Source organism: Castor canadensis, chromosome 5 (assembly GCF_047511655.1).
Source record: "Castor canadensis chromosome 5, mCasCan1.hap1v2, whole genome shotgun sequence".
NCBI lineage: Eukaryota > Metazoa > Chordata > Mammalia > Rodentia > Castoridae > Castor > Castor canadensis.
The window spans coordinates 57,141,622-57,163,729 of record NC_133390.1 but is presented as its reverse complement, the minus strand read 5'-3'; positions in this window follow the sequence as shown (position 1 = coordinate 57,163,729).

Here is a 22,108-nt window from a genome sequence, read left to right as displayed (position 1 = left end):
GGGCAAACATGATTACTATTTGAAGGCATTTTTGCTTTAAAATTATTTGAACATTATGTAAAGTTTTACTGTATCATACTTTTCCTCTAAATCACCTCAGGGAAGTAGGCCACTACAAAAATTCTAGGGTTCTGTGTTTTTCAAATTGTGAAGGTAGAGCTCTACCTGCTTGATTTCCAAGCTGGATGAGTTAGTTTAGCAGAATCAAGCTCACCTGAGACCCAATTATTGCTTCTGTGTTCTGTAAGAATAAGAATTTGTTTTTTAATATTTCACATTTCCTTACATATGCTAAAGTATTAAGTAGGTGCTTATGGTTAGCAAATTAAGGAGAAAATGGGTAGCTGGTATTAAATGTAAAACAAAATTATCAGTAAAACAAAGGTGGCCTATTTGTCTAATTTGCTCTGGAATTTCTCCACGTCAGCATTGAAAGTATCATGTCTAGTGAAATCCCTAATCCCTGGGCAAAATAGCATGATTGGTCACACAAATTAAAGTTCCCAGTCTCTGGTACTAATCAAGTATTCCTTTTAAAAAAGAAAACATTTTTTAGTATGAAAGAGTTGTATAGGGGGGGTTCATTGTGACATTTTCATATAGGCATATAATGTACCCCCAGTTTTGTTCATTCTATTATTCTCCCCCTTCTTAAAATGGCTTCAAAATGTTTCACTATTCCATATTCATACATATGCAGAGAATATATCAACCATATTCACCTTTCTTTACCCTCTTCTTTATCCTCCCCCTCCCACTAGTACCCTGCCCTAACATGACCTGCTTCACATTCCTATTCTTCATTGTTTAAGTGTCTGTTCACTGTTCAGTGGGGTTCTGCCTTGGCATTTTACCTGTAAATATATTGTACTTAATTCAGTCTAACACCCTTTATTACTCTTCCTTACTCTTTCAATGCATGTACCTACCTTTAAAGATACCTGTTTTAGGTTGGGTGACTTATCAGAATTTCCTCTTAGGAAGAATGAAGTAAAGGAGTAATGGGAATGGGACATGTGGAGAAAACCAGTGAGCAAGGAGTTGTTGTTAGTGCCCATCCTGGATGCTGAGCACAGACTGGGTTTTTTGCAGGATTCCACAAAAACAAAAGGCTGGAGGGGGGGGGGCTTTATTAATCCATTGCTATGTGAGCTGTGTGATGGTTAATCTTGGTTGTTGAGTTGATTGCAATAGATGCCTCAGAAAGATAGAGCACATTTCTGAGTGTGTCTGTGAGGCTGTTTCTAGAGATGACTGGCACATGGTTCAGCAAGCTCCATGGAGAAGATCTGCCCTGAATGTGGGTGGCATTGTCTCATCCATTGGGCTAGGGACTGAATGAAACAAAAGGTTGAAAAAAGGGTAAGCTTGCATATGCTTGGTTTCACTTGAGTGTGTGTGTTTTTGTTTTGCTGCTGCTATCATGCCATCATTAGATTCCAGATTCTTCAAACTTTGAATGCAAACTTGTGCCAGCAACTCTTCAGGGAGCTTCCAGACTTTCAACTTCATATTGGGGCTGCATCATTGGTCCCTCTTGTTCTGAGGTTCCAGCTCTTTGGACTGAACAATTAACTTGTTTTTGCAGCTCTCCATCTTGTAAATGGCCATTATAGGACTATTCAGTTTCTGGTTGTGGAAGCCAATCTAACAGATTCCCTTTTATAATTATATATACAATCTATTGATTCTGTTCTTCCAGAGAACCTTGAGTAATACTGAGTATATTTGTGTAGTGCATTTTAACTACTGAGGACCTTTCTATTTAATAACAGTAGAGCAGAAAAAGCTTTGTTGCATACAAATCCTTTCTTCTAAGAAGTTTAGTGACAGAATAAGAATAGAACAGCCAGCAACCCTGCAGGAGATATAAGCTAGAGAACATATTTCCCTCATTAGAATCCCTAAGAGTGCTATATTATGGGGCAAGGGGGTGGAAGAGGCGCTTTGATAAACTATTCAATTGCATGGGATGCTGGCAGAACACAAGAGCCTAAGGACCACTAAAGAGCAATGGGATGAGTCATTGGGCATCAAGAGGGGTGGATCTGGGATGGATATGAATCTGGGAAAGGAGCTGATGTGGAGAAGACATTCGGAGGGAAGAGAGAATTGTTTCATGTTTTGGAGCTACATAATGAGAGGAAAGGGGAATGAGCAATAGAGCAGAAGACAGTGCTCCTTGGAAGTAGTACAGCCAAGCAACTCTTTAGAGACTCAACATGCCTAAGGGTTTTTAGTTGTTGTTATTTTTTATGACACTGGGGTTTGAACTCAGGGCCTCATGATTGCTAGGCAGGCACTGTTACCACTTAAGCCACACTTTCAGCCCATGCCTAAGGATTTTAAGATAGCTTAGCAATCTTATTTCTTCCATTTCTTATGAAATTGTCAATGAAATATGTATTGTTTATGAAAGATTTAGGGAAAGCAAATGTTTATAGGTATTCAAAGTGATCCTGAGTTCCAAGCGTAGCTTGGCAAAGGATGAGGGAAAATAAACTCCATGTGAATACAGGAGCCAGGGCATCATGGTCAGTAGACAGCTAGATCTGTAGGTTCACAGTGCTTCCTGTGCTTTTCCTATTAAGCCAAACTCAGAGACCCCCTTGCTTTGTATCAACCACTATCTTTAATCCAGGACGGACTTGATGAGCTCTGTGAGTGTTGTTGCCCCACAGGCCCCTTAGGTCTCCTCTTTTCAGGAAGAAGCTGGCAATTAGATTGCAGGAGGCTGCTGAGGCCATGGAGGTGGCCAATGCCAGGAATGCCTCCCTAGAGAGGGCCAGGCACAGACTGCAGCTTGAGCTCGGGGATGTCCTGTCCGACCCTGGGAAGTCCCACTCTGTAGCAACTGCACTGAACCAGAGCAGCAACAGTCTGACAGGGTCCTTGCTGACTGGAATCAGAAGCTCAAGGAGTCCCAGGCTTTGCTGGATGCCTCTCAGAAGGAGGCCCGGGCTCTCAGCACCGAGGTCCTCAAGCTCAAGCATGCCTATGAGGAGAGCTCTGAGGGCCAGGAGACACTGAGGCTAGAGAACAAGAACCTCCAAGGTACTCTCGGCTGGGCTTGCAGTCAAAGCATGCACAATGAGATGGGGACAACCCTGGCTACTTGGCGAGGCTGTCCTCTGCGGGCAGAAAGGCTTAGCATTTTCATAATTTCCACTCATGTTTTAGCTTTTCAAGTGTTATTACTTCATTTTGAGTTTTTTACTACAGATGTTATTTATATTCAATTCATTCTAAAAGTAAGACTAGTTTCATACTTCCAGCAACAATTCCACATCGCAAAGGAAGCCATTGAAGAATGTTTTGAGGAGTGGGTATGGAGGCTCATAGCTGTAATCCCAGCTACTCAGTAGGCTAACATCAGAAGGATTGCAATTTGAGACCATCCCAGGCAAAATAAGACCCCATTTCAACAAATAAGTAAGGCATAGTGACACACCACCAGTTATACAGGAGGATTGCAGTCCCAGGCTAGTCATGGGCAAAAATGCTAGACCCTATCTGAAAAATAACTAAGGCAAAATAAGACTGGTATGGCTCCAGTGGTAGAATGCCTACAGGAAGCCTGAGATCCTTAGTTCAACCCCAGTACTGCCAAAAAAAAAAAAATATTTGATATCCATAGTTTCGCCAAGACTTTCCATACATAATATTCATGTGTATATCTTTTACTTAGATTACATATTGCCCTACACCTTTTTTTATTTATCCATATATTTTAAAATTTAATAAATACTTCCATAATTCATTATGTACAGGTACTGTTCTATGTTCAACTATTCATTTTTCAAGCCTCAGAAAAATCTTGGTGTTACTTTCCTTACCTGAAAAATGGAAATTATACTGGGTCACACAAGGGTAAGTAACTTGTCTGAATTTGCAATCAGGAAGTAGCAGATCTGGGATTTCAGGCCAGACACCTGGGCTCCATCATATACACACTTCACTACTGAACTATGCTATCTTCCAAATACCTTGTGGTTCTTTGCATGCTTATCCATGTGCTTTTAAAAAAGCTATAATGAATATATCCTAATAAAAAATTTTATAATAAAAAAAGCTATAGAGTGTTTCATAATGAGGATGACCAACACTTGTTTAGCTAGACCTTATTCATTTTAGATCTGGTTGTTCATAATTACAGTAATCCTAGATTATATATTTATATGCATATATTTATGCACATGTAAAAAGTTTCAGTGGAATAAATCCCTAGATATGAAATTGCTGTTAGAGGAATGAATTTTAAATTTTGATATACTATATACTGCCAATCAGCAATTCAATGAGGCTGCCTACTTATACTCTGTGCCAATATGATGTGCATAAAAAAGCCCTGGGATGCCTGGAAGCAAGTTCATTACTGTTGGAGGCATAACTGAAACTTCCTCTCTCTGTTGACCTACATCTTCCATGATCAGGACACTAACTGGGCATTTGAGAGATGCTAGAACAGTGCTTAGAAAACTTTACTATGTCCAAATCATCTGGAATGCTTGCTGAAACACAGATGGCTGGGGCCTACCCCAGAGTCTATAATTCTGTAGGTTTGAGATGAGATGAATTTGCATTTCTAGCAAGTTCCCAGATGAGGGCAAATGCCATAGATCTGGGGGCCACACTTGGTCTGGGATGTGGGTTGGGGTTTGGACTTTTTCTGTTCAAGAGCTCTGTAGATGATTGTAAGGTTGCAGAATTGAGGAAAACCTCTTTTCTCCAGGGAACTTCTCTTTTAACAGGGTTTATCCAAGAAGGATTATAATTTCACATAAAAATTCTCATTTAATGTGTCTTTTAAATAATATTTAAAAATTCTTGACTTATCTCATCATAGTCCAGGATCTCAAAATCATAGGAACAGATAAGCTCCCCTTCCTCTAACCTGAGCTACCTGGCCTTATATCATACCTCTCATGTACGAGAGCCATGCTTATTGAAGCCTCAGACCCTAAACAATAACAATACAGTATCAGGTGGCTGAGATTTGTCCCTTCTGAGTTCTTCACTCTTTTAAAGGCCTGTGTTCCTGCAAAACTAGCCAGAATGGTCATGTGCTTGAGCTAAAGCCACTATCTTTCCTAAGCTTAGGATAGGATAGATAAACCTCCTGTTTATCTATCCTATCTGGGTTATGCTTTAGCTGCTGGCAGACAGTGACCTGGTTTAGGCTGTAAGTTCCTGGCCCAGTGTTGAGTAGTAGCTGACACAATGGCAGGCACTGGTGTTGACAGCTAAGCATGTCCACTCAAGTGCAGGGTCTGCATCTGAGAGTACCTCCAGGTAGAACCTGCAAGGCCCTAAGAGGCAGAGCCATCTTGTGAAGTTACACAGACTGTTCAATGCACAAGACTCCAAGAAGCCCCATCCTCACCATCTGTTAAGACATTTTTCTGGCAGATGGCAAAAGAATATGTTGAAGAAGGGATGCCTTTTTCTAATTCTAACAGAGGTCCTCTCTGGGCTAGGAGTGACCTTACCATCAAGTCACCAGGAGCTAAATGATCCCAGTTAGCCTCTAAGAAGAACATGTTGTCCCTGATATCATGGGTCTGAAACTGAGCCCTGTTCTTCCCTCTCTCTCCAGAACAAATTTCCAATCTCATAAACCAGATTAAAAAAGCAACCAAGAACTTAACAGAAATGAAAGAGGCAAGAATGATTGAGCAAGAGAAGACTGAAGCCCAAGCGACCCTGGAAGTAACAGAGGGCTGATCACCAGGGAGGAGAGAAGGTTTTCCCTCAGGCAATGCAGATGATCTGTACTCCAGTATTAACAGCTCAAGCACACCATGACACTTACTCAAGTGATTACTGCATGGGGGCACCATGCCCAATGCTCAGTGTAATAACCCTAGGAAACTTTTACCTCATTTTATGAAGGAGGAGATTGAGGCCGAGAGAACAGGATAGTCACTACTACATGAAAAGTGAAAACAGACACCAGGACTATACTGTTCACTAGTTTATCTCTTACTACTCAAAATGGGAACTTGTCAGAAATTTAGAGTCGAAGCCCTCTCCCTAGCTCTGTTGTATCAGAATCTGCATTTTAACAAGATCCTTGGGGTTTCCTATAGATACTAACATTGGAGAATCACTGGCCTGGGGCAGTCCTGGCCGATAGGAGGGGCTCAATAAATATTTGTCACAAGCTGATAGAGTAAATATCCTCATAGCTCCTCCCTCCTTAAAGAGCCAGACAAAACATTTTTATGCAAAAAAAAAAAAACTTTAGGTAGGTTTTCAAATGAAAATCCAAGTGATGTTCTCCGACATTTGCTTTTGAAAGGTTATGTTTTACAGATTATTGGACAGGAGTGTTTTCAGTGTTATGGATTCAAAGTTCAGGAAAGTTTCTAGCTTTATCCCGTGGTGTGAGCTACTGATTAAAAGAACCCTGAGCAAGACCTTATGCCAAAGAAGAGGGTGAACTAAAAAGGAATTTATCCTGTCATAGTCTTTATGTGGCTAATAGGCCCTATTGTTTCTTCCAGCTGACTTCTGTCTTCTTGATTCAACCTTTGGCTAATCACCCAAACACACTGAAAAACATTTCCTACCTGCACACCAGCCAGTAGAAAAAAAATCATTTCTGAGAAACGCAGAGCAGTCAATTTTGTGTAGAGGCTTTTGGAGGGTGTGGTAATGGAAAACTAGACCCCAAGGACTGCTTTGTACAAGCATTGACCATTGGAGTTACCTCACCACTATAACTCTGTAGGAATCCAACAATGCAGATGTGTCTACATTATACTGGATGCAGTTTTCAAGTGGACAATTCTCAACACAGCTCTTGATTATTTATGTATAAGTGTTTCCTGAGGTATTCTAAATTTTAAACAGAATTACTCTAATTGTCAGTGTGGTGTCCCACAAGGCTGGTTCTTGTACAGTTGGTGAACCTTGTGTTATTTATTTGTTGTCTTTGCTCTCTGGTAATCCAGGCTGGGGGCTTTCTGAAGCTACTATATTAACTAAAAGAAGTAATTTTCTGGTATAAATTTGTACAAAACAATGAGAAATATGAACTACAGGGGCAATTTTGGACCTCTAATGCATGATTTTGTATTAAATCAACCATCAGCCATGTCAAAAATGGGAATGGCATTAATGCCATAACTGTCATACAATGTCGTACCACTAGATGGCAGTGTATTCTAATAGCCTTTTCTCAAGTTTTATATTTTGCCACATCATAAATACTTCATCAGCTTGGACATGTATTTGTAACTTTGGGTTATTTCTTTTCTCAGTGAGCCTTTATGAAAAACCTTATCAGATTTTTAAAGGCATAAACTCAAATTATCCCAGATCACCTTCTCTAAGATTTACTTTCTCAGGGTTAGAGGTAACATTTTCCCCTAAAGAAATTGCAGCATTCCCTCTGAGGAAATTGCTATCCAAGCATTTGCTTTGGGTTTATATTGAAGTTAGTGTTGAGAGAAGAGCAAAGGAGGCTTTATTAAAATTCCCAACATACTTTTTATTTTAAAATTGCTGCTCAGTTTTCCTTTTTTTACCTTTGGCGATATGTTGTTAAACACTCCTCAGAGTAAGCTAAAAAAAATTCCCCTATTTTCAGAAATGTCTAGAGTTAACTAATCAATGGGTTTCATCACACTTGTGAATCCTCTGAATTATTTTTACATCATCAGAATCCTCTGAATTATTTTTTTATTGTTGTCCTGGGGGGGTACATTGTGGCATTTACAAAAGTTCTAAAAATATATCGGATATGTCATATTTGAACTCACTGTCTCCATCATTTTCCTTTAATCCCCCTCCCTCCAACTGTTTTAATTTCTTCTTCTTTTATATACATTTTATCTTTGGAACAGGCTTTAAATATTTCATCAAACTTTCTCTTTTAAGATTGAATCACCTTTATAACATCCTTGACAATAATTCTCTGGTCTGTTCTTAAATACTCAGAGACTCAGGGGAGTTTCCTACCTGTCAAAGCAATTCTCTTGAGGTAATAGTAATAATTAAGGTGATAGTGGCTCACTCTGAGTGTTATGTGTCAACTGCTTGTTAAATTCCTTTATTTGTTCTTTATATGACAGCATTTGGGCACTATCCTGTTGCTTGTTCTCTGAATACATTCAGTTTTTCTTCTTTCCTTCTATGTTTTCCAGAAATAAATACAAAATGCTAGGTAGGAGTTATCACCTTCCTTGTTCTACCTTTGACACTTTTATTGATTCACCACTATGAGGAAATAAGTCAGAAAAAAAATCAAGAGTAATAAATGTAAACATTTAAATATAGTCACAGACAAGATGGAAATTTTCTGTTCTAAAAAATGTTTTAGAATTCTAGTTCGTGAGACCTAAGAATGTCAAAACTGTAAATGAAATGGCCAGTGAAAGCAGTCACTTGTCTTTCATCCAGTTCCAATTTTAGGAACCTGATTTGAACCTACATCTCTCCTAGCAAATCTAATGAGCGCTACACTAGTGACATACATTTTGAGGGGAAAAAATGAAAATTTTGTCCAAAAGGGCATTTTATCTCATGCTTTTTATTTATACATTTCAGAGAGCTCTGGCACATAATGAAAGCAAGATTTTTGTTGCTGTTGTTGCCAGCTTGAAAGAAACTTTCAGAGAAAGAAAAAAGAAATAGAAAAATTTAGTCATTTAAGGTTATTTTGATGAACCACATTACATGTTTCAGAATCCTTAAATAAACAGAACTCATGTTTGATTGCTTTTATGACCCCTTGCAGAACATTACCAAGGAACTCAATCTCACTATGTACTAGGATCTTCTATTAAATGCACCATTATTAATATAAAGGAATGCCCATACCAAGTTACTGACAGCTTTTATGATTTCCTTATACTTGAGTAGCTTCATCTCTCATATGACACTCAATGTAACACACCACAAAACAAGTGTATACATAAGGGCTCTATATAATAAGTCTTTTTCTTGGACATTTAAGAAACTGACTGATAATACTGGACCATGGACAAAAGGACTAAAAATTTGGTTCTGTACATTAAAATTAATATCATATCTGGGATAAGTATTCAATGTTCCTGCCTATTGGTTTGGAGAGAGCAGAGCCAAGAGCTAAGCTGCTTGTGAATCCCTCTTGAAACAGCTGAGTATTAGTACTCAGGCAATTGAATCTTTCTTTACCTTCATGACAACAAGCTGATGGCTTTAGACATTCTGCTTCTTAGCTTCTCAGGGAAGTAAGGGGATAAATGCATCTCCACATATCTTGGAAGTCGTTGAGGAACGTCAGCTGATGTTGGCAAAGTGCTTCACGCTCTATACATCAAAAGCACAATTATAAACACATGGAATTCACAATAAGCATATTATCCACTTGATCACTTCCATTAAGTCAGAGCCACATATCAGAAAAGAAATGAGTGTGAGGTTCAATTGGCAACACTTTCGGTGTGTTTATTAAACAATTAAACAGCAGCAACAGCAACAACAAAAACCCTATTAACCTATTCAATTGAACTGGCCTCTTCCACGTAGCCTATGTTTAGCCAAAATTCCCACAAGGTCAATATTTAATGAGCATGTCAAGCCAAATTTGGTTGTCTGTGTGCTTTGAGTTACCTTAGTGCATACTCTCTGGCACTTTCATAGAACTGACTGTGGCGAGGAAATCTGGTCTACTTAAGAGGATCTGAATCAGTGTCTAAAAGAATTTTTTGATGAAAGGCAAAAGTATTGAGCCTTGATGTTTGTCCTACTTCCTTCCATGAGGAACAAAAATGAATGTCTCCTTTTGCAGTTAACAAAAAAAAAAAAAATACTGACTTCAGGTTACATCAAACCTTCAGGTTACATCAAACCTATGGCTATAAATAAACCCAGCTGAGGAAAAATGAATCCTCGGAGAGTCTGTGTCTCGTCAGGTACATCTGAATGTCGTAGAACAGTTCCTCAATTATAATTATCTTAGTGCAAAGGAAGTCGGAGATCCAAACAGCTGAGGTTAAGAGAAAAAAGAACTGAAGAGTATGAAATGTGATGGGCTAGAAAAAGAAGGGGTGGCCAGAGGCATGGGGATGAGCTCTGTGCAAGTTTTAGTTAATGACTCATAGTAACTATAATAAGTACATCCAGAAAGGAAAGATGAGCATATCTTACAAAATATCACACTTTCCATTCCAGACCCTGTCTGCTCTGTGTGAGTACAGATTGTAGCAAATGCCATGGTTTAATCTGATGGTTAATTCAGGGCTAGGAGGAAATAAAGCAGAATGTCAGGGGAAAATATGTGCAAGCATAAAATTCTTTTTTTTTTAAAGTGCTGGGTATTGAACCCACAACCTCATGAATACTGGGCAAGCACTCTACCACTATGTCACATTCCCAGTCCAACAAGCATAAAATGAATCAAGTATAAACCAAGTAAATCATAGACCTCAAGGAAAATGTTGCCCATGGACAAGAAGAGGTTCAAGTCCATGTCCATACAAATCATGGGCAGCTCCACAGAAACTGAAGCAGTCTGCTAAGACAGGACCCAGCAAGTTGAAGGGAAAAAGAAAGTAGACGAGAGCACCTCACAGGACAAGGCCAAACCTTGATAGTGCAGGACACTGTGTAACTCACTCAACTCACTCTCCTGGTCCAGTTCACTCTCAATGTGGTGAGGACTAATCCTGAGTGAGCCCAGCCTGGAGGACTGTTGGTGGTGAAAAGCCTGAGCAAGTAATGTATGTGTGAGCTAGTTCACTTATTGACAAATATTTGAGAACTTAATGTTGACAATGTATTCTAGTCAAGACTTCTCTACTTTTATGGATGATTCAGCTATCTTATATCTTTATTTCTACAAATGTTGTTATTGGCATAGCCAGAGGGAGGGAATTGACAGGGAATCACTGATGGTGGGGGAAGCAGGAGCTTTCTGCACTGATCTTGATCTCTATCCTTGACACAGTAAGGAGCCCAGCTTCAAAGTCAACTGGTGTGGATGATTGCCATATAAGTGAAGCTCTCCCACCAAGACTGGCTGAGAACAGATTGACAAGTTGTATTAGCTACTATTACTGTTGCTGTGACCAAATACCTGACAGAAACAACTTAATGGGGGAAAGATTCATTTCGGCTCACAGTTTTAGAGCTGTCAGTATATCACCACAGGGAGAGAATAGAAAAACAGAGAAATTCACATCATGGCAGCCAGGAAGCAGAAAAAAAGAAATCAATGGTGAAGCCAGGACAAGATACAGACCTCAAGGATGTACCTCCTGTGATCTACTCCCCAACTCTGCCCCACCTCCTACCTTCCACCACCTCCCAATAATACCACGAAATTATGAATCCATCACAGGATTAATCCACTCATTATGTCGAACCCTCATAACTGAATCATCTATGGAAATGCTATCACACAGTGGCATGCTTTACAAATTCCTTAGGCATCTCTCAATCCAGTCAAGTTGACAATGAAGATTAACCATCATACAGGTAAATCCTGACTCTTCAGGGACCAGCAGCTATTCCAACTATTCCACAAAATGCTGAAATGGGTGAGAGTCAGCACACTGTTCCAAAGCCATGGATTTGCCTGGTCTGTATTCTGCTCTCCCCAGCTACAGCCAAGAAAAGGCATTTGCAAATGAGACACTGAAATTCTTCATTCTGTCAGGATGTATTTGTTTGTTTTGGTTGGAAAACTTTTTGTGTAATGGGTCAGATAGTAAATATTTTCAGATATGTGGGACAGGTGGTCTCTGTGACAACCACTCAGTTGTAGTGGTTACAACTACAATTGTAGCTACAATTATAGCATAAAAGCAGCCATTGAAAATAAAAAATCAAATATGTGTGGTGTGATTTGGCACACAGCCCATGGTTTGCACATCCTGGTAATCAGCCTCAGGTATGTAGTGATATCCCATCATCTTTTTCTTTCAAAAAGCCCACTCCTCTGAACTCAATTATGTCAAACATTGCCACATTGTTTCAATTTATAGGCATCATTTGACTTAAGTTTTTGTCAGAGTCTCTGCCAGAAGAATATGATTAAATCTCTTCCTATTTCTAAGAAAAATATTTTTCATGTGGTATTTAATATAGAAAAATACTCTTAATTATTTGAGGTCAAATCCTATGTATTTTGAATTGAGAAGTCTCTCATATTTTGTGTTGGATGAGAAACATTACAAGAAAACTATGACTTATTGAGCTATCAGTTTAAAATTATTAGCTTTTCAAACTTTCAAGTTTTAATGCTGTTGTTTTTGTTGTTTTCATTTGGTTTCTTTCTCACATTAACAGAACAGAAAAGAATATCTTACTATATTGTCCTTGGTCCTGAGTGTTTCATTTGTCTTTGAAAACCTATACTTGAGAGAATTCTCATTTTAAAGATTTCTTGATTCTACATGCAATGTGTTGATTTGTAATACATTGCATTCTCCAGGACTGAATCATTTCCATTCCTCATAAAAAAATTTTGACTTGTCTTCAGGCATTCATGAAGGTTCATAGACAATTGTGGGGAAACTAGTATTTGAAACATTCTGTTTGTCTGCTATAGTAGAATGTATGTTTGTACAGAGGATTTTGACACTAGGCTCAGGATAGTTTAGCCTTCTTGTGTAGAAAATGTTAAATGTGATGAAAATGAGGGTTTCTCCAAAGAAAGATAAAGAAAACTACTACTGTTGAGTCTGAACATCACTATATGAGTTTTCAAGGGTTGCCAGCACAAAATATACAGGCTGGGTGCTTACACAACACAAATTAATTTCCTCACAGTTCTGGGGACTATAAATCTGAGTGGAGGAGTTGGCAGGTTTGATTTCTCCTGAGGCTTCTGTCCTTGGCTGGAAGACAGATGGTTGCCTTCTTGCTGTGTCCCCACATGATCTTTCATCTGTATCTTTCTCTTCTTACGAGGACACCAGTGTCATTGGATTAGGGCCTAACCATAACAGCCTCATTTTATCTCTATTGCCTCTTTCAAAGCCCTGTCTCCAAATACAGTCATATTCTGAGGTTCTGGGCTTGAAGCTTGGCATGTGAATTTGGTAAACACATAATTCAATCTATTACAGTCCCAATTAAGTTATATATTTGTGGGCCTATAGGATTCAGATCTTGGAGCTGAACAAAAGGCCAGGTACCTAAGGATAGGTATGAAAGGTCAACCTCAGCTTGTGGGTGCTAGGAAGATATGGTTGGTAGAGGAATGGTGCTAACCTTGGACTATGGAACCAGAAAGACTTACTTTTCATGCATATCAGTAATTGCTTCTGAGACCTCTCCCTGCATAAGAGAAAGGTGGTCATGAAAAGTGAACCTCAAAAAAAAAAAAAAAAGAAAAGAAAAGAAAAGTGAGCCTCCCACCTGTGACCCACGTGCAAACTCTGACCATATTTCTACTCACCTGCAGGCTGTGTGATTTCAGGATCAATTTAGGCTAATGATAATTCAATGTGGTATCTAATTCTGACCCAAGGTAAATATACTTTTATTGCTTGTTATGACTCTATAAGGAAGAAGGATAGGAGGACTCCTCACCCCTCTCTTCCATCTTATCTGTGCAGCTCCAGGGAACTGTTTCACAGGTTGAGTTAATAGGCCAGGTATAGTGATACTGTTGAATTGTCCTTATGAACAACATCAAATCTTGATGATAAAACCATAGAAGTTTATTTTCTCCCAAGTCAGGGTCCAATATGAGGCAGAATTGAAAGTGAAACACTATTTGAAATAATTCCAGAAGCTGTCTTCCTTCTACCTAGTGATGACATGTCAGGTTCCTATAATTAAAATTTTGTATGTCCTAGACCTAGAATAGTCACTTCACTAAGGCCCCAGTCCATCATCCAGAATTCAGTCATGCTATCTCCAACTACATGGGGAAATAAAAATTGAAATAGTTTCCCTCAGCTTTTTCACTGCATTCCTAAACACATAGCTATTGTTTGAGGTTCTATTACTTTCCAAATATGAAAAGCTTCAGTACAGTACTTTTGTCTTATAGAGAATATTAAAATAATTTAATAATCTGTAGCAATTGGTTTCTCAAACTCTTACAGAGAGATAACCATGCTATTGTAGGAAAGTTAATGTCTATAGGCCATTAAAGCAGTATTGCTACATTTTCAGACAACACTTGTTACAACCTTGCTAGCTCTGTTCTGCCTTGTTTAGACATTTTTCACCAGCAAAAAATAATATAAAAAGCCAAGTTCTGGTGGCTCACACCTGTAATCCTAGCTACTTAGGATCAGGAGGATTATAGTTTGAGGCCAGCCTGTGCAAATGTTTCATGAGATCCCCATCTCCAAAATAAGTAGAGCAAAATGGACTGGAGGTGTGACTGAAACACTAGAGCACTCGATTGCAAGCACAAAATCTTGAATTCAAACCTCAGTCTCTCTCTCTCTCTCTCTCTCTCCCAGAAATTCAGGTTTTTTTCTTTAGATAATCCTGTAGGGAATTTCAGATGAGGCTAAGGCTGTCCCACAGGAACCTTGAAAAGATTGTTTCTTCAAATAAAACCATAAGAGGATGGGAAATATTAAATCACAGGAGAAGAAAAGATAAGTAATCAGAGAGTAGCATTGAATCAGCTGCACACAATCAAATCCTTAAATAACAAAACAACTAAATAATAGGAATTACCACATACCTATCAATATTAACACTGAATGTTAATGGACTCAATTACCCCATCAAAAGACACTGTTTGGCAAACTGAATTAAAAAGGAAGATCTGACAATCCGTTGTTTATAAGAGACCCATCTTATTGACAGAAACAAACACTGACATAGGGTGAAAGGCTAGAAGAAGATTTACCAATCTAATGGCCACTGATAACAGGTGGGAATGGCAATGCTTATATTTGACAAAGTGGACTCTAAACTTACATTAGTCAAAAGAGACAAAAAAAGATCACTTCATACAATAAAAGGAGCAACACATCAAGAGAAAATTACAATTTACAACTTATATGCACCCAATGTCAGTGTACCCAACTTCATTAAATGTATACTAAAAGACTTAAAATCACATATAAACCCCAACACATTGGTAGTGAGAGACTTTAATATCCCTCTATCACCAATAGATAGGTCATCCAGACCAAAAAAAGTCAACAAAGAAATCCTAGCACTAAATGACACCATTGATCAAATGGACCTGACAGATTTCTACACAATATTCCACCTGGAAACAGCACACTATATACTCTTCTCAGCAGCCCATGGAACTTTCTCTAAAGTAGACCATATCTTAAGACACAAAGCAAGTCTCAACAAATATAAGAAAATAGAAATAACTCCATGCATACTGTCTGATCACACCACAATAAAACTAGAACTAAACAATAAAAGCAACAGCAGAAAACATGCAAACAATTGAAGGTTGAACAGTACATTGCTCAATGATCAGTAGGTCATAGAAGAAATAAAGGAGGAAATCCAAAAGTTTCTGGAATTTAATGAAAATGAAGACACATCTGTCAGTACCTATGGGACACAGCAAAGGCAGTCCTAAGAGGAAAGTTTAAAGCCATGAGTACATATATTAAAAAAACACAGAAAGTTCTCAAATAAATGACCTCATGCTACATCTCAAACTCCTAGAAAAACAAGAACAAGCTAAACCCAAAACAAGCAGAAGGAAAGAAATAATAAAATAATTGCCAAAATCAATGAACTTGGGACCAAAAAAAAAAAAAAAACATATAAAGAATCAACAAAACAAAAACTGGCTCTTTGAAAGAATAAACAAAATTGACAAACCCTTGGCAAATCTGACTAAAATGAGGAGGGAAAAGACTTAAAGTAGTAAAATCAGCAATGAAAAATGGGAGATACTAACAAGCACTAAGGAAATCCAGGGAATCATCAGGGACTACTTTGAGAACCTATATTCAAATAAATTGGAAAAAATCTAGAAGAAATGAACAAGTTTAGAGATACATATGACCATCCAAAACTGAACCAAGAGAATATTAATCACCTAAACAGATCTATAACGCACAATGAAATTGAAGCAGCAATAAAAAATCTCCAAAAAAGGAAAAGTACAGGATCTGATGGATTCTCTGCTGAATTCTACCAAACCTTTAAATAAAAACTAATACCAACACCCCTTAAACTTTTTCAGGAAATAGAAAGGGAAGGAACACTGCTTAACTCATTTTGTGAAGCCAGTGTTACATTCATCTCAAAACCAGATAAGGACACATCCAAAAAGGAGACATACAGGTCAGTTTTCTTAATGAATATTGATGCAAAAATCCTCAATAAAATAATGGCAAACCAAATCCAACAACATATAGGAAAGATCATTCACCATGACCAAGTCAGTTTCATCCCAGGGATGCAAGGATGGTTCAAATACTCAAATCATTACATTAACACAAACAAAGACAAAAATCCACTTCATCATCTCAATAGATGCAGAAAAAGCCTTCGATATGATTCAACAACATTTCAAGATAAAAGTTGTGATAAATCTAGGAATAGAAGGAACGTACCTCAACTTAATCTGGGCTATATATGATATAGCCAACATCATACTTAATAGGGAAAAACTGAAACCATTTCCCCTAAAATCAGGAAGGAGATAAGAGTGTCCACTCTCCCCATTCCTATTCAACAAAGTTCTGGAATTCCTACCCAGAGTAATAAGGCAAGAAGAAGAAATAAAAGGAATATGAACAGGTAAAGAAGTCAAATTATCCCTATTTGCAGATGACATGATCTTATACCTAAAAGTCCTGAAAAACTCCACAAAAAAACTTCTAGACACCATAAGCAGCTTCAGCAAAGTAGCATGATACAAAATCAATTTACAAAAATCAGTAAAATCTATACATCAACAATGAACAGAATGAGAAAAAATATAGGAGAACAATTCCATTTATAATCGCTTCAACATAAAGCAAATACCTAGGAATAAACTTAACAAAGGATGTGAATGACCTCTACAAGGAGAACTACAAACCATTGAAGAAAGAAATTGAAGAAGACCACAAAAGATGGAAAGATCTCCCATGTTCATGGATTGGTAGAATCAACACAGTAAAAGTAGTTATACTACCAAAAGCAATCTATATGTTCAACACGATTCCCATCAAAATCTCAATGACACTCATCACACATATTGACAAATCAACCGTAAAGTTCATTTAGAAACACAAAAGACCATGAATAGCCAAGGCAATACTCAACAAAACAAGCAATGCTGGAGGTGTCACAATACCTGACTTCTGACAATACTACAGAGCCATAGCAATAAAAACAGCATGGCACTGGAACAAAAACAGATATAAAGACCAATGGAACAGAATAGAGGACTTGGATATGAATCCACACAGCTATGTCCACCTAATTTTTAACAATGGTGCCCAAAACATGTGATGGAGAAAAGACAGCTTCTTCAACAAATGTTGCTGGGAAAACTGGATTTCTGCCTGCAGAAAACTGAAACTAGATCCATGCTTGTCACCCTGTACTAGTATCAACTCAAAGTGGATTAAGACCTTAGTGTCAGACCTGAAACCTTGAAGTTAGGACAGGAAAAAGCAAGGAATACACTGGAAGCAATAGCCATAGGCAAGGACTTCCTTAGTAAAACTCAAATTGCTCAGCAAATAAGAGACAGGATCAACAAATGGGACTACATGAAATACAAAAGCTTCTGCATAACAAAAGAAATGGTGAATTGAGGAGGCTGCCCACAGGATGGAGAGAAAATATTTGCCAGCTATATATCTGACAAGGGATTGGTAACCATAATATACACGACACTCAAAAAACTAAACTCCCCCAAAATCAACAACACAATAAAGAAATGGGCAACTGAACTGAACAGAATTTTTCAAAGAAAGAAGTCCAAATGGCTAAAAACACATGAAAAAAATGCTCACCATCCCTGGCCACAAAGGAAATGCAAATCAAACCCACACTAAGATTCCACTTTACTCCTGCTAGAATAGCTACCATCAAGAACACCAACAAGAACAAATGTTGGCAAGGATGCAGGGAAAAAGGAAACCTCATAACTGCTAATGGGAATGTAAGCTAGTAAAACCACTATAAACAATATAGAGACTCCTTAAAAAACTAAAAATAGATCTTCCATATGATCCAGCAATATCACTCCTAGGGATATACCCAAAGGAATATAAGTCAGATCATTACAAAGGCACCTGCACACCCATGTTTATTGCAGCACTATTCATAATAGCTAAGCTATGGAAACAGCCAAGATCTCCCACTACTGACCAATGGATTAAGGAAATGTGGTATTTATACACAATGGAATTTTACTCAGCCACAAAGAAGAGTGAAATTTTTTCATTCACACATAAATGGACGGAACTAGAGAATGTCGTCTTAAGTGAAGTTAGTCGGCTCAGAAGGCTGAAAGCCACATGTTCTCCTCATATGAAGATTATAGACCTAAAAAATGCAGCAATATTATGGGACACGGGTCACACTAAGGGGAGACCATGCACAGGAGGAATAGGGTAAGGGAAGAAAACCAAAAACTTGAATGTGGTTGATGTGCTGGTTGTACAGGAATAAATATAGAAATCTTAAACTGGCCAGGGCCACCATGGGAAGAGGACTAAGGAGGAGTGAAGAGCACTGGTAGAGATGAACCAATTGGGGTTGTAATACATATATGCATGGAAACAACACAAGGAATCTCCCTATATAGCTATCTTTATCTCAAACTAGCAAAAACACCATGTTTCTCTTATTATCTTTTATGGTTTTTCTTCTACAAAATCAGAGAACAAGAGGGTAGAACAGGTTCTGCTTGGGGAAGGGTGGGGGTTGGCACCATTGGGGGAGAAGATGGCAGGGAAAGGTGTAGGAGGATTAATATGGTACAAATAATATATACACATGTATATGAATGCAAAAATTGTATCTGTTGAAACTGTTGTAGGAATCAGCTGAACTGGGGGTTGAAAGAGAGCAGTGGAGGAAGTGAATTCAAGTATGATATATTTGATACATTGTTAAAATCTTTATAAATGCTACAATGTATCCGTGATGCAACACAACAATAATAAAAAGTTGTTTGTTTTTTTTTAAAAAAGATTGTTTCTTCCTTGATTTAGGGGTTGGAAATTAGTCTGCAAATCTTACTAGTCTGTTATGGAGGACACAGATTTCACTATCCTACCACTCATCCACTATGTTTTAAAATGAAAAAACCCTTTAGACTCACACAATTTGAAAGTGTCTACCAAAGGCCCATATGTTGAAGGCTTAGTCACGAGCTCTGAAACTACTAGGAGCTAATGGACTCTTTAGGAGGTGAGGCCTAGTGTCAAGAAATTAGGTCACTATGGGTGTGTCCCTGAAGCAGATATTGGGATCCTAGCTCTTTGCTCTCTCTCTCATTCCATTTCCAAGCTGCTTTGAGATGAGCGACTCATGTGCCACACTCCTGTTGTGATGCACTGTGTGTGCTACCACACTTCAAAAGCAACAGGGTCAAGTGACCATGGACTGAAACGTCTCAGACAGTGAATCAAAATAAGCCTCTCTTCCTTATCAGTTGGCATATCTCAGATATTTGTTACAGTGATGGAAAGCTAACACAAAAAGTGTTAAATCAAAAAAAAAAATCACCCCTTAAAACCAGGAGTAGGGTTATTGCTATAACTATACATGTTGATGTGGTTCTGAAGCCTTGAGAATTGGTTGTAGAAGGAATTTTAAAGAGTTCAGAGAAGCAGACTAGAGAAAGTGTAGAGTGCTATAAGGGGAGCTTAACAGGTGATTCCAGTGAGGGTTCAGAAGACTAGGACACTGATAGGAATATGGAGGACAGTTGATATTGTATTGATAAGAATTCAGATGGGAGTAAGAACTCTACTGTGAATTGAGCTATGGGACATCCTCTGCACTGTGGAAGGAAACTTGACTTCATTTTGTCCATGCTCTGAGACTTTGTGGGAGACTGAGTTTAAGGTGACACACTAATTATGCTAGTGGATGAGATTTCAAGACAGCACAGAATTCAGGCTATGGATTGAGTTTTACTAGCTGCCTTTAGCTAGATTCACAGTGAAATTGGGGGCAAAAAGCAGAGCAAAAAGAGTTTTAAACTTGTAGTTGGGCCAAAAAAAGAAGCATGGTTAAAGTTTCAGCCAAAGAGGGTGCAGTTGCTAAACAGATTAGCACCATTTTAAAGAATCTAACTGCTTTGTACCAGGACAATAGGAAAGATGCTGTGAAGGAATTTCAGAATCAGCAAGACTCCATCCATTGCAGGCTCAAAGATTTAAGTGTTAACTTGTTTCAAAGTCATTCCTTTGAGAAGAGAGCCCTGGAACACACTGTTCTACACAGGGCCACCTACTGAGTTATTTCCCTGGGATTTGTTTCTGTATGTTCAGCTTTCCAAATACTCCAAAGCCACAGGGGTTGATTCAAGTAGGCCAGTATGGCTCACACTTGCAAACAGATCTTGGCATATTTAAGTGATGCAGGTTTTGCAGGTATGCAAATGTTAAGAGTTATAGGGTCAGGGAGGCTTCCACTGAGATTTCAATGGAAAGCCTGGGAGGACAGGCAGTGTGTAGTAGAGTACAAGTCCTCACAAGTAGCCCCTGGCACGGCCATGTTTGAAGTGATGAGAGTGAAGCCGAAGCTGCAGTGGAGACCGCAGAAAGTTAAAGATGCTAAATCGTGGAATGCCTGCCAAGGTAGGTTGCAGGCCAAGGAGTAAAGCCAGGGCAGGAGAGAGACTGCATAGGCTGCAACCAGCAAGGTCAAGGATGAGAGCTGTAAAAGTCCTTCAGAGCTCATGTCATGCCACCTCGGGTCCCAAATGCCTGAGCTACAGGGTTTAGTTTGCCCTGATATTTTCTGATCTTTCTTTTGTCTAATTCCCCTAACTATTTCCCTATTCCTTGGGTTTTTGTTTTGTTTTGTTTTTCATTTTAATAGGTGCTCACATCTAAGAGTTTGCCTTGAGTCACTGAGGAGACTTTGGATTTAGACTTTTGAGCAATGCTGGAAGTGTTAAGGTTATTGGGACTCTGCAAGATGAACTAAATACATTTTGGATAATGAGAAGAATATAAACCTTTGAGGACAAGTATGGAATGCTATGGCTATAAGGGTTTCCTCTTAAAAGCCCGTAGGTTAAAGGCTTAGACTGAAACCTCTGCAACTGGGAACCAAAATAATCCTTTCTTCCTTATAAATTGATTTATCTCAGATATTTGTTACAGCAATGGAAAGCTGACTAACAACTCATTTTGATAATAACCTAGAATTTCTCTTGAATTTTAATTTTTTCCATTTCCTAAACTGCTGTGAACACAACAGATGATTTTTCTTTATTTGGGTGCATGATATTTTCTTCCTAAATGTTATCTAAAATTAGAAGGAAAAAGCAGTGTGCTAGTGACTCCCTGAAATCTAGTCTAGATTCTGAAGTTAAGAGCAGAATTGAGGCTACCAGGCTGAAGAAGAGAATGGAAGGGACTTCAAACATATGGAACTCCAGTTTTCTATGCTAATAGGCCAGTGCCAAAACCAACAAAATCCCTGAGCCAGCTTCAGAATCAAATGAGGGTATTTGTACTGCAATATAGAGTATAATTGGAATGCTTCTGCCTACAATACCAAAGCAACTGATTCCATTGAACAATATAAAAGTGAGGACAAAAAATCTCATCCTTCAAGAGACTTGGACCATGCTCACTTTCAAATAAGTGGAGCTTTGCTCAGAGCATGCATGCATAGTGCACATCCCACATTGAAATCAGGGAGGTATGCATTCCAGACCCATATTTTCACTTGTAGTACATTCCAGTACAGCTGGATGACAACACACACCTGAACAATGACTTAAAAAAACAAATGGCTGTCGCTGAGTAGTGCAACTCTCTTCTTCAGTCTGAATTGAGGTCCTTGCAAGAGCAGGTTGAGCGTGCTTACAGGCTGGCAGATTCCTGGAATCCACAGAAAGAATCCATTTTTTCCATATAAACATGGGGCCCATAAATACTCTACATTAGCTGATTCAGTTGATTGAAGGCTGTGGATCCCGCACTTAAGTCAGCCATAGACCATGCCTGGTTGCCATGTCAAGTTTTAGGTAACACAA